Raw genomic sequence first — 13,639 nt, forward strand, 5'->3', positions numbered from 1 at the left:
CGTGCGTAAGGAGGCTATCTATTCGTCTGTTTGTTTGTTTATTATATTCCGCTGGTAAATGATTGGTCAAAGCTCTTTCTCCATATGCAAATGAGGCTGATTTGTGTGTGTTTGGGTGTGTGCGTGTGCATGTGTGTGTGTGTGTGTGTGACTGCATCCGTCTGTGTGTGTGCGTGAGTGTGTGTATGTGTCTCATTGGGTGTGTTTGTGTGTGTCATTCATAGTGGAGGCCTTCTCACTTTCAACCCCCAGTAGGTGAGAAGGCTGATGAGGTCTCTGCATGTTATTCATGTGACAACATTGCCACCTACAGGGGAAATATAGCTGATTTTGATTCAAGGACATCTGATTGCAAAGAGAAAGCCTCTACATCAGGGCTTGGTTCTTTCCCTGTTGTAATGATTCTGTGAGAACACACACACGGTCCTACACACAAACACACACTCACATACACACACATACACGTATGCATACACAAACACATGAGGGAGGAGGAAGGGACTCTGGGAAAGTGCTGTCACAGTTCAGTCCAATCTCTCTCACCCTGCTTCTCTCATTGACCCCCTCCCCTGTCTCTCTCTCTCTGTCTCCGTCCTAAGTGGCGGTGGGTGTGAATGGTGTGAGTAATGGAATAGGATGAGTGCAGGGAAGAGAGCAGCTCTCACTGGAGAAGGGAGCAGAGGGAGGGATGAGGGCTCAGAGAAACAGTACCCACGTACTCTTAATGGATGTTATACAATTGTACATAATACAGGTGTGCGTGTGTGCGTGCGTGCGTGCGTGCGTGCGTGCGTGTCTCTGTCTGAGGTGTGTGTTTTGTTTCTGTTTCTGTTTGTGTTTTTTGCCTGGCTATGTAATTACAAACCCCATCATTACTCTGTGCAACGATGCAATCGCCTGTCCCTGATTGATGATGTCGTAGCGAGCGCTGGTTCCAGCTCCACTGCGAGTGTGTATGTGGAAAGCTGTGTGTGTGTGTTGCCAGGTAAAGTCTCACGTTCCCTTTACTGTTCTTAAATGTTTAGTCACACACAGACATACACATAGTTACACAAACGTAACACACACTTGCTCACAGATTAGAGAACAGACTCTGTGTTGATGCTCAGAGTATAAAGTGCCCTAAGCCCTGGTCTGAGATCAGATGTATCTAACTTAATCCTGTCCTTAATTATAATGAGCTACCAAACACTACTGTACCTGAGTCAGTGCTTACAGCCATGTTTATCTCTGTGCGATAGTACTCATCCTCTAATCCCTTCCTGAGGTCCAAACTCTACTCCTCTCATTGAGTCATAAACAAAATCAATAAACAAATGAATAAGGAGACAATGTAGCTAAATAACTCCTGCAGAAGCTAACTCTTCATGATTGATTTATTGGCTCAGACACGGCTTGTCCCGTTCATACAAACAAAGATCATCGGAGCGAGAAAGAAAACACCTCCCCAATTTCTCACCCTATTCACAACACCTCTGATTGCAAAGTATATAACACAACAAGCAGCAACACAGTGAGCACTCCAGTGCCTGTGTAGGTAACACACCCTGTGGCATTGATTGACAGAGGAGTGAGAGTCGTTGGTTCAGTGTAATGAGCAGGAGCCATCTAAGTGATAATCCTCACTCTAGTAGACCCATTAGACTTGTCCCATACAGGGAAAAAATAGATATAAAATATATTTTTTGATTCATGTTTTAGTATACATGTGAAATGTAAAAAAAATTGTCAAATAATGTATTTTTTTTCAAATAATTAGTTCGATTTTAAAGGGTGTCTGCACTTCCTCTTTTTGAAGATTGCTCATTAAGAAATCTTCACCACCACGACTGAAGCCAGAGAGGAAGAAGAAGAGAGAGGCCCAACTCAGCGGAAAATGTGTCTCCCTCCAGCAGGTGGAATTTTTTCATTGTTTCACCAACCAAGCAAGTTTTTGTGTGGTCAACAACAAAAAATGTATGGCTTATTTGCAACGTGAGGTTTATTTGGTCGAATATATGTTTTGTAAGGCTTATGTTGTTACAAATGTATTGATATAAGTATGACACGTGACATCCCGGCAACTTTGGGGGGAAAAAAAACGCTTTATATCGCAGTTGTCTCGAGAAGGCTATGCATATTCAAGGCATGAGGCTAGTAGCCTAGCATCTCTCTCCATTGAATACAGGCGGTTGACATCAACAACGCTCATCGAATATTCAAAAAATGATTACAATAATGACATGTATCCACAAATCCAAAGAAAGGTTAGGCGGGAGCTAGAGAGCCCACCGTGCCGCCTTGTGGACAACAACTCCCATTGTTATGGCAGAGAGACATGTATCTTGTCAGTATATTCATAATCTTTGCTGAAGACAAACAAGAGTTGTTTTGGGGGTGTGGTTCATTGTGGGTGTGTTTTGTTTGCATATCATACCCTGGCAGGTACTGTAGTTTGTCCCTCCTGAGTCACCGTAGCAACAACATAGCCACTTTCTCAAAATAGCCACATCCTTAAAATAGTCAGAATTAATCTAAGATAAATCAAGAAATCTTCAATTAATTTAGACATTTTTGCAGAGGAGGTCTTATGGGCCTTCCCCACCAAGGACGATAACTATAAAAAAAGGGTTTTCTAATTCAAGTGAACGTACACAATACAATGATAACTACAACGATAATAAGAACTTGTCATAAATGTTGAAGCCGTGTTGAAGAGACCAAACTGCATGCGGAATGTGGATACTCATCTTTTTAATATATATAAGTAAAGTATACACAGAAAAACAATAAACACTCACGACATGCTACTTACGACCAAACAAATAGCAGTGTTAACTCAACCACCCACAAACACAAGTGACAAACATACTCCTAATTATATGACTCCCAATCAGGAACAACGATAACCAGCTGTCCCTGATCAGGAGCCACACAGACCCACATAGAAACACAACACCCAGAACACACATACACAGACATACTCTGCCACGTCCTGACCAAAAACTACACAACAACACCCTCTGCTGGTCAGGACGTGACAGAACTACCGTCTAGATCCGCTGCCTCTCAGCTACAGCTATTGCTCTTAGCTCTTGGAGTCCCAGGAAAAGCTAGACTTGTTACACTTAATTCAAGAATTTTATAATACTACTACTAACCTATCGAGGAGAGATTCCAGCTTGCTCTTGCTTGCTGAATGTAAAATAGGGCAGTTTGAAAGGAGAGAGAGAGAGAGCACGATGATGTCATCAAAATACACCATATGAGTAACCTGCTAATGTACCTTTCTGGACCTTGTAAACTGTCGAGAATAGACCCATAACTGATCCAAATGGTTGCAAAAGCAGGCCTTGCCTGTATGCAGTTACTTCAGCATGAAGCATTCAAAACAGGACATTTGTTATTGAAATTAGCCTACGTCACTGCAATTTACAGCCCCAAAAATGGTGTACTCACTTGATGACTAATAACAAATTCCTCGTTGAATTGTGTTGTTGTAGCCTAGCTAGAATAATTTTCTTGTCTAAATGCATAGCCAAATCAATAGTGGAGCGTTGCGTGTCCGGGACTGCAGATCTCAGCCTGGAGGAACACACAGAGCTGCCATTTTGCAATCTGTTGAGCTTTTTTTCATAAATATTTATAGCCCTACTATTTAGCTAATGAATGACCTAATATCTAGCTAATATTTATTTAGCTTCTTACTTCGGTTACACATCTCTAGCCTCTGTCTTTCAGCTGTTGGCGTGCGCAATAGCCTATAGGCCTAGGCCAAATGAACTGTCGGGGAAAGTTAAGGAGAGAGAGTGTGTTGGTGTGATCACTTGGCCAGTGATGATAATATTGTTGCAATGATGCATTTCAAATGGTTGCACAGGACAGACAGAAAGACGAGCACAGCGAAAAAGAAGATCCAAATGAATTGACAGTCATTAGAAAAATGGAAACCACTTGCAAACTACTTGAGCAACGAGGCAAGCAATGACATGATGTAAAAGATACGCAGGCTAAACCGCATTTGTTGTTGAATTGGCTACATTTAAATAAGAGTTTCTATATTATTTTTCATTACACTGAAGTAGGCTATTATTTGCAGCTGTCACTATGACAATGAACACACCCTGAAGCACTGAATGGTCTGTGTTACCACCTTATTAATAGGTCTACAGCATGCAGTAGGATGCGTTGATCAGTTGATTGAGAGCAGGTGTAGGCCTACTGCAGAACGATGTGGATGCTCGTGTGGATGTGGATGCTCGCCAACATTTATAGTTATGTATAATGTATCGTTATAGTTATTGCCCTTGGTGTGGATTGCCCTTTAGTCGAGCAATTTTATATCTAGCTAAGGTGTTTGGTGCAGTATTTCTCAAGTTTAAAAAAATGGGCATGAATAACTAGTCATGGCTAGTCAGTTAAAGACTGCATTACATAGACAAGATGTGGTGGGTGTAACCAAGATAGAGATAGCCAGGAGGAGTTTAGAACAATTCCTCATTGTCTCTCTCACTTAGTTAGAATATTCCACCACAGTATTTGGCGACCCAGATGGGACACCGATCTCCATCTGCTGACTGCTCCTGAGGACATGGGTTTAACCGTGCACAGGGCCTGCCTAAGATCTGAAGGAGGGTGTCAGGCGGGTGGTTATGGCGTTCCCAACAGAGACAGATAAATAGGGTGAGACTGAATTTCTTTGAAACATTTTTTTTTTTTAATGGAGAAAAGGGAACTGCCATCTGACTTTAGCATCCAGAATCTGTGTGAACTGGATTAAAACTAGAATCTGTGTGAACTAGTTAAGATCAATTAGCGTTAGCATCCAGAATCTGTGTGAACTGGATTAAAGCTAGAATCTGTGTGAACTAGTTAAGCTCAATTAGCGTTAGCATCCAGAATCTGTGTGAATTGGATTAAAACTAGAATCTGTGTGAACTAGTTAAGATCAATTAGCGTTAGCATCCAGAATCTGTGTGAACTGGATGAATCCAGAATCTGTGTGAACTAGTTTAAGACTACAAAGCAAAAACCCTGTGTGGGTTAAAAACCCTGTGTGTGTTAGAGACCTGTGTGGACTCAAAAGAGCTATAGAAAAATGTGAGAATGCATTATAATGAATAGCATAAAATGGTAAGGTGTACCTGTAAAGTTACTGCCGTTTTAAGGTTATGAGATCCTGTACCATGGCTTAGTATTGTAAGGTGTAAATGTATGAGTTGTGTTATCTCAGGACCTAATCCCGAGATAGAAATTAGAAAATATTCCTGCAGGTTTAAAAAATATTGTAGAAAACAACTAATTGATTAAGTATGTTTTGGGAACAGTACTGTGTGAATGTGAATGAGAGTTGTGTGGTTGTGGATATAAGGGTTCATCTGAAGTTTGGATAGATATAGAAATGTGTGAAATAGGCTGATTTTAAATTTGGATAGAATATCCATCATAGAATATCACGGGGCGGTATTGAGAGCGGAATGTTATTTTAGAACAATAGCGGCAAGTCTATAATTTCTGGAAGTCTATTAATTGTTGAGGATATGTATGGAGAATTATTCCCATAGGGCAGCATCAAGGAAACTAAAGTTTTTGGGTTCAGCAGGGAGTGTATGCATCAAGAGTTGTTGGAAACGCACATGAAGTGGTTAATTGATGTGAGTACCTAAGATTTCCTACGTTATATATATTGATTCTGTGAATATATGAATAATTTTTTTTATGACAAATAACCATGTGTTTATAATCGATTACTAAAGATTTGATAAAGTAATACTGCGAATATAATGAGATGCAAGTAAAACAACCCATACGTATACGGACGTAGGTTCAAGAGTGGTCTTTTTATGGATCATTTGTTAGAGAGAAGGCGAACGCATTATATGACTGTCTACAGGATCTGGGAGATGGTCTCAGAAAAAGATTGCATATATTAATTAAAACCGCGAGGAGAGAGGAGTGGAAATAAATTCATAGAAGAGGTAGACTATAGCAAAGCCATAAAGACACTAATAGAAGCGCGTGAACATTCTACCAGTTCGGCTCAAATATTAGAATAAAATCTAATCATGGATAAAATTCAGCCCTACTGACAGGAAAATTCCAATCTTAGAGAATTCAGGGATGTAATTGTGACTTGGCACAATGACATAAAAGAAGAATCACTAGCTCAATACACCAGTGTATTGATGTTAGCGTTCTATCAGCGTAATCGTACTATTTGTGATGTAATTTGAGTATGTAGTATTCTTATTGGTCTTACAAAATCTTTGTTTTAACTAACAGATAACACTTTTGTTGGTTGCATTATCCTTGTGAACCGCATATCATTGCATCAAACTTGGTAATATATTAGCTATATGCTATCCAACTACCCAACGTTTATTGACTTGATTATTCACGTCATTCTTAGCTTAGCTACATGATATAGTCATTGTGCGTTCTCAATGGACATTGTTAAATGGGGTACTTTGTGGATTTGCTCTGGCTATTGTTTGGATTTCAGAGTCCTGGTGTGGATGTACCAGAACGCAGAATAACTGATGAATTTGCAAATTCTCAACGCCTGGTTGAATATGGCCGGTGTCAGTAAACGATCGGGAATAAAGTAATTTGAATTATTGCCAGCAGCACAGTTAGTCACCAAGAGTGAAGGAGAGTGAAGAAGTATTCTCTTGTTTGTGTCTGGAAGTAGTGTTAGCTAATTAGCTAGCCAACTTTAGCCAGTTAGCTTGGGGGATTCTTGACTGCCTTGTGGAAAGAAAAGTATGCATTATGAATCAGAGAGCTTGGATCAAACCTATTCCTTAGCTGATTTTGGGATTGAATAATCCTTGTGAGAATCAAGGACAGTGGATAATAGGTAACATATTAAAATTGGCAGTATATATGGGCAAAAGCACAAATTATGTTTAAAAATAGTCAACCTTTGTATCACGCCGCATTCAAACAATCTCCAAAGGGTGTAGATTTGGGGGTTCTGTGTTGATACAATGTGTAGTGGATTTGTTATTGCCGTGAAATGACAAAGAAACTGATATTCCAAACATCGCCACATTCGTAAACTATGTGGTAGAGCAGGGTCACAAGGCATCATATGGGAAAGTACAACCAGCGAAACAAGAGATACCATATTAAAGTGGCCTCCCTGTGAACAGAAGTTATGTTGTTTTGACTATAATTAAAGAAATATTGTTCACCTGGTAAAGTAACGTTAGCGGAAAGACGGAGATAGAGTATTGTCATGACGTTGCCCTCGCCCTGGGAACAGGGAGCACAGTTGACCCCCTCCCCCTTGCACCATCCCCCTACCTACCTCTCCCTACCCAGGCCCTGTGAAGGCGGTCGTAAAATTCTAAAGGAGAATGTCCTGCCGCATGGCCCAGTTGAGACAGAGAGGGGTTTCATAGAGAGACAAAGGAAATTCTTCCAACTCACAGAATTGGGGAACCGAACGACATTTATGTTCTGGAGAAGGTTTAAAAGATCGGTGAAGAATCCAGCTACGAACTGGTCCACTTGGTACAATTTTGTGATACCCATTGGAGACAATAGCCTCAGCTATGGGACTTGCATCTAAATGGTTGTATACAATGATTTAATAAGATTAAAGCTATTTGGAATAAGTTGAGAGGCTATGTACTGATGTTAATGTGATAGAATTGTATTTCTGTTCAGCTTAACTCAGTCATCGGCAAGCCCCCAGGGACACAGACAAGACCTGGTGTCATGAGACAGCCTTTTTCTGTCATTCCGAATAAAACCCCCACCCAGGGTTACTTTCTTCAGATCAGGCCTCCACTCCATTACGAGTTGGCCAATAGGTTTGACCCTGCATCCCTCTACTTAACTTTAACCATACCACGTGGTTAAACTTTTAGACTATCGATACCGACAGAATAATAACAAGTCTTTGATATTAATTAATAGTCTGCAGCTAGAAATTCTATCATTGAACGCGAAGACCGACGAAACATCTATTCTATAACGACGCTAATGAATGTCACTTTGAAAGATCCATTCTAACCGAGAGAGAGAGAGAGAACGCGGACAAAAACTCTCCAACAGGACAGAAAACTCTCCAACAAGGACGACACACTGAGCGTAAATATATATTGATTGCAATTGTTCCTGAATGAGTGAGCGTTCATGTGCAAAGGATTAGCATATCAATTGTTAATATTTATCAACTCTGTAGTGTCTTCTCAGCTGCCCTTTATGACCCTTTGTTTTAACAAGACACCAGCCATGCCGGTTTAGCCCACTAGGGCACATTACTCTACCAATTCTTTGTGACGATAATTACTGTTTGTATACTTTCTGTGAATTACTTTGTTTAGTAAATAAATGATTTTAAGACAGTTGATGTATGGATGACTTAGTAAAGGCTGGGTTCGTGCAGATACAACAATTTACGACGTTTGGAATGAGACTGGACGCGAGGTAAAATACACCATTTAAACCAGAATATAATCGGCCTATACTATAATATAATATAATATAATACAATATAATATATAATGTTATAATACAGGAAAGTTATACTAGGAAAATTATAACTTTGTAATCTGAATATTTTCCTTGGTGCCCCAATCTCCTAGTTAATTACAGTTAAACGATTAATCAGTTTAATCGCGTAATAATAATAACAGGGAGTTATTTTGATAAACATGTCTTCAGTTTAAGGGTGCCCAAAGACACGACAGTATGGTTGAGATTGTAGAAAGCTTTCTGAGTTTAAGGGAAGAGATGTAGACTAGAGAAGGTAACAAAGGAGAGTAAGTAAATTGGAAAGTAAGAATTTCGAATTTGAATTGTTTGGATTGATTAAGAATTGGCTGATGTATTTTCTACATTCGGCACATTAGAGGTTAATCTTAAAATAATAGAAGTTTAATGAGTGTGAAGCAGAGGTTGGTATAAAAAATATAGAGTAATATGGTTAGGGTAGACTACATGTAAACATTGCCTTCTAGTAAGGAGATAATAAGCATGGTTTGGTTTCTTTTATTTTCTAAACCTTGCAATGGGTGACAGTGACGAAGACATTGATAAGGAGGGTTGATCTACATTTAATGAGTGTTGACAGTATGTGAATGGTAATATGTTATTAGTGAGTTTTTTGATAGCACTCTAATGATGTGACATTTTAGTAATACAAGGTAAAGGTTAAATAATGAGTAGAGTGGTAATGGAGACTACTGCGCCCACTGCATTTGGGGGGTGGGGGATGCTGCGATGCAAGCCTTATCATCTTTTTCAAAATAGCAGCAACAAACCCTCTAGAAAGCAGCAGGACAGGAAAATGGTACATACAGTAGAGATGTATGGCCTCGGTTAGATCAATAGGGGTTCATAGAGATTACAGTCTTTTTGTTATTAAGGGAGACACAGGAGACCACGTCTCAAACAACTTTTAAATAGATGCCTGGGATCAAATATCACTGGTTCCTTACGCTAAAGAAATGTTTTGTTTCTCTTCCAGGAGAATGGGGATAGTCATTTTCTCTTTTTTGAAATGTTTCCTGAGGCTATGGTCTTGGGAGAGGGGTTAGTGAAATTTGGCAGTTTAATAGGTATAAAGGTGTCCGGATTCGGTGGTAAAGAGGAGATACCAAAATAAATAAGTCCTGGCCATTTGTGACCCGAATCAGGAAACTAGATGTAAGTCACGACTTCACAGGAGAGCCGTTAGAGCGTCAAACATTTTCTTTTTGCAAAATGCATTTTTTGCCAGAAATACCTTCTCGAACATGTGAACTTTCATGTGCCTTAATATCTGTAAATATGAATAAAACATTTAAATTACGAGCCATGTTGGTTTAGCCAGAGAAAAAGTGAGCAACCTGCCCGCTAGCCATGATTGGCTGAGATAATGAGTGGGCTGGACAATGCCGAGAGATGAGTTTGGAGTGGTCTGCCATATAGCACGCGTCTGTCTATTGGAGCTGTTGAGTATATCTAGGTAATCGTGTCGAACGCTTTTTTTTAATGTATCGTGTAGTAAAACTGCATAAACCTAATGTCAAGTTAAAGTGTACTGTTAGCTAGCTAACATTAGCTGGCTGGCTCGCTAGCTAACGTTAAGTGTATGCTCTCCACTTTCTGGAGGACCAAGTTTTGAAATCAGTGGAATTCGAGTATGATAGCTAAGGACTTGGAGAAAACACCAGTCTGGGTTACATTGTCAAACTAAGGGCAACCATGCATGGTATCAGACAAGAGACGTGTCCAACCATTATGTACAGTAGTGTATCTTGGTAAGATAGTCTAGCTAGCTACATTTTCAGATATTAGAACATTTCTAATTTTGACAGAAAGTGCTTTAATTTCAAGTGTACTGTTAGCTAGCTAACGTTAGCTGGCTGGGTCGTAATGTTTTGATCTTATTCTTCGTATCTCAGACACATTTGCTTGTCTAGTTATAGCCATAGAACCTGGTTGGTTAGCTAACTGCAGATTCATGCAGGGTAGTTACGTCACGAGTTGTGATTATGGTCCATTGTTTAGCTAGCTAGCTACATGTCTTAACAAAAGACTCCACTCTAATTTTGACAAAGTATTTTAATTTAGAGTTTAAGTGTACTGTTAGCTAGCTAGCAGTAGTTAGCTGGCTGGCTGGCTCACTAATTAACATTACGTCATGCGTTGGGATTCATTGTTTACCTAGCTAGCTATCTAGCTACACTTCTTAACAAAAGACTCTCGTCTTAGTGTGCCAGAGCGCAGAATTTTTTAATGCTCAACACCCGTTGAATATGTCTGGTGTCAGTAAACGTCGGCAACAAAGCTTAATTCAATTGTTGCCAACAGCACAGTCAGTCACCAACGCTCTGGATAACATGAAAACTGCCTAATCAGTTCTGCAAGGGTGAGTAAAATGGTCAGAGTGGGGTGTTCTCTCATTATGTGTCTGGAAGTAGCTAGCTAATGTTAGCCAGTTAGCTTGGGTGCTTGACTGTCGTTGTCAGGTCAGAGCTTCCGGAACAACCCTACTTATTGGCCAGAGCATCCAGTGTGCACTCTGAACACGAAATGCTCTGAATTTACGAACTGACAATCTGACAGCACAGTTGCAGTCACCAACGCTCTGGATAACGTAACAGCCTAACCAGCTCTGCAAGGGCGAGTAATGTTCAGTGCGCTGTTCTCGCTCTCTTACATGTCTGGAAGTAGCTGGCAAGTTAGTACCGAACGGTCAGATCAACCCTTCAATAGATGGGTGGGGCTAAGGCTTAAGAGGGTGTGAACAATGCTGAATGGGTGTAGACAAAGAAAGGCTCTCCAATAGTAGTACCAAAACATTGAAAGACAGTTTTCTCAAAAGTGAGTTTACAAGTTGATCAACTTTCAAAGCAGAATTACTTTCCCATCGTTTCCTCAAATGCAGTGTATGATATAGCATTTTGTAGCTCTGAGTCTCTACTTTTATCCAATGTAAAAAACAAAACTTCAAATGTTGCTACATAAGACTGAATCCAGGTGGTGAGTCACATTTCTTTTTTTGCCATATAGTTTACCACACACACACACCAGCAGGCACACACTACTTACTGGTTATGAATATGAGTTAGTATCTTAAAGGGGCACACACACACATGGAATTTTCAGTTTTTCTGAGTTTTAATTGAACACGTGAATTATTTTGATAAGAAATGTACTGAAAAACATATTGCAATCTGGGATAAGAAATGTGTGAAATGTTTGACTGGTTTTAAATACTTAGTCTATGTCACGATACTCAAATAAGCAGGAGGGGTGAAGTCAGGAGCAGGAGACCAAGGTCCGTGAAAACACGTTTAGAAGGTTTCAGTCCAAAGATGCCAAAATGCAAGGCAGGGCGAAATACATCCAAAAGGCAAGAGCCTGTAAACAGAGTAGGGACGCAGCCCAGGAAAACCCGTATGCACCAATAAACAAATGGCAGAGGAAAACCTAAACCCCAACCTAAACAACGTAGACAAAAAATAATCCTGCACAATCCCCAAACCTAAACAGACAGACTAAATAACTCCCCCACTAACGACCTAACTCACAACAGGTGCAAACATAAAACAGACATCGCCAAAAGAAAATGAAAAGGAGATCGGTGGCAGCTAGTAGGCCGGCGACGACAACCGCCGAGCGCCGCCCGAACGAGGAGAGGCGCCACCTTCTGTCGACGTTGTGACAGTCTAATAGAAAACGAAATACTTCTTTGAAGGATTTTATGACCTCTGACCTCTGTCCTGACTTTCTAGTGTGGTTTGATCATTGGTAATACTGATCTTAAGGTCATTTGTATTACTGTTAATTATGAAGAGGTTTATATCAAATTAAATCAAATGTATTTATATAGCCCTTCTTACATCAGCTGATATCTCAAAGTGCTGTACAGAAACCCAGCCTAAAACCCCAAACAGCAAGCAATGCAGGTGTAGAAGCACGGTGGCTAGGAAAAACTCCCTAGAAAGGCCAGAACCTAGGAAGAAACCTAGAGAGGAACCAGGCTATGAGGGGTGGCCAGTCCTCTTCTGGCTGTGCCGGGTGGAGATTATAACAGCACATGGCCTAGATGTTCAAATGTTCATAAATGACCAGCATGGTCAAATAATAATAATCATAGTAGTTGTCGAGGGTGCAACAAGTCAGTAACACAAGAGTAAGTGTCAGTTGGCTTTTTCATAGCCGATCTTTGAGAGTATCTCTACCGCTCCTGCTGTCTCTAGAGAGTTGAAAACAGCAGGTCTGGGACAGGTAGCACATCCGGTGAATAGGTCAGGGTTCCAGTAGGTCTGGGACAGCAGGTCTGGGACAGGTAGCACGTCCGGCGAACAGGTCAGGGTTCCATAGCTGCAGGCAGAGCAGTTGGAACTGGAGCAGCAGCACGGCCAGGTGAACTGGGGACAGCAAGGAGTCATCAAGCCAGGTAGTCCTGAGGCATATTCCTAGGGCTCCCGAGAGAGAGAAAGAAAGAAAGAAAGAGAAAGAGAGAATTAGAGAGAGCATATTTAAATTTACACAGGACACCGGAAAAGACAAGAGAAATACTCCAGATGTTACAGACTGACCCTAGCCCCCCGACACATAAACTACTGCAGCATAAATACTGGAGGCTGAGACAGGAGGGGTCAGGAGACACTGTGGCCCCATCCGATGAAACCCCCGGACAGGGCCAAAGTTTTTAGTTTATAGTTCATGGCCTATTTGTGAATTAGGTCCACGGTGGAAAGAGAGGGCTGCCCTTGAATGGGTACAAATGTTTTTTTATGGAGTTAAGGGTAGTAATTAGAATTGGATTTGCAGTGGTGTTCTTTTTGCACATTACTCACATGGTGAGGCATGTGTCAAAATAGGGGAATTACTAGTCTTTTGAGGTTTTTGGATTGAAGTTTACACACCTTGAGTGATATGTAGGAATGTATCGAGTGATATATGAAGGAGTGTATTGTTGCATTGTTTGTTTTGTTTGGTTTGATAAATCTCACCAGATTGGGTCTGCTGGATGATCAGGATAACTTCCTGACCCTATGACTCTGCGATGAGGTTGACAGTGTGATAGGGGGAGTACAAACCAATTTGGGGAAATAGTTTCAACAGAATATTATGTATTCTTTTTATTTTACATGTGTTTTAGAGATTGGATTAAGAATATTGATAGTAGTAATGATTTGTCATACAGTAG

Source organism: Salmo salar, chromosome ssa09 (assembly GCF_905237065.1).
Source record: "Salmo salar chromosome ssa09, Ssal_v3.1, whole genome shotgun sequence".
NCBI classification, from domain to species: Eukaryota; Metazoa; Chordata; class Actinopteri; order Salmoniformes; family Salmonidae; genus Salmo; species Salmo salar.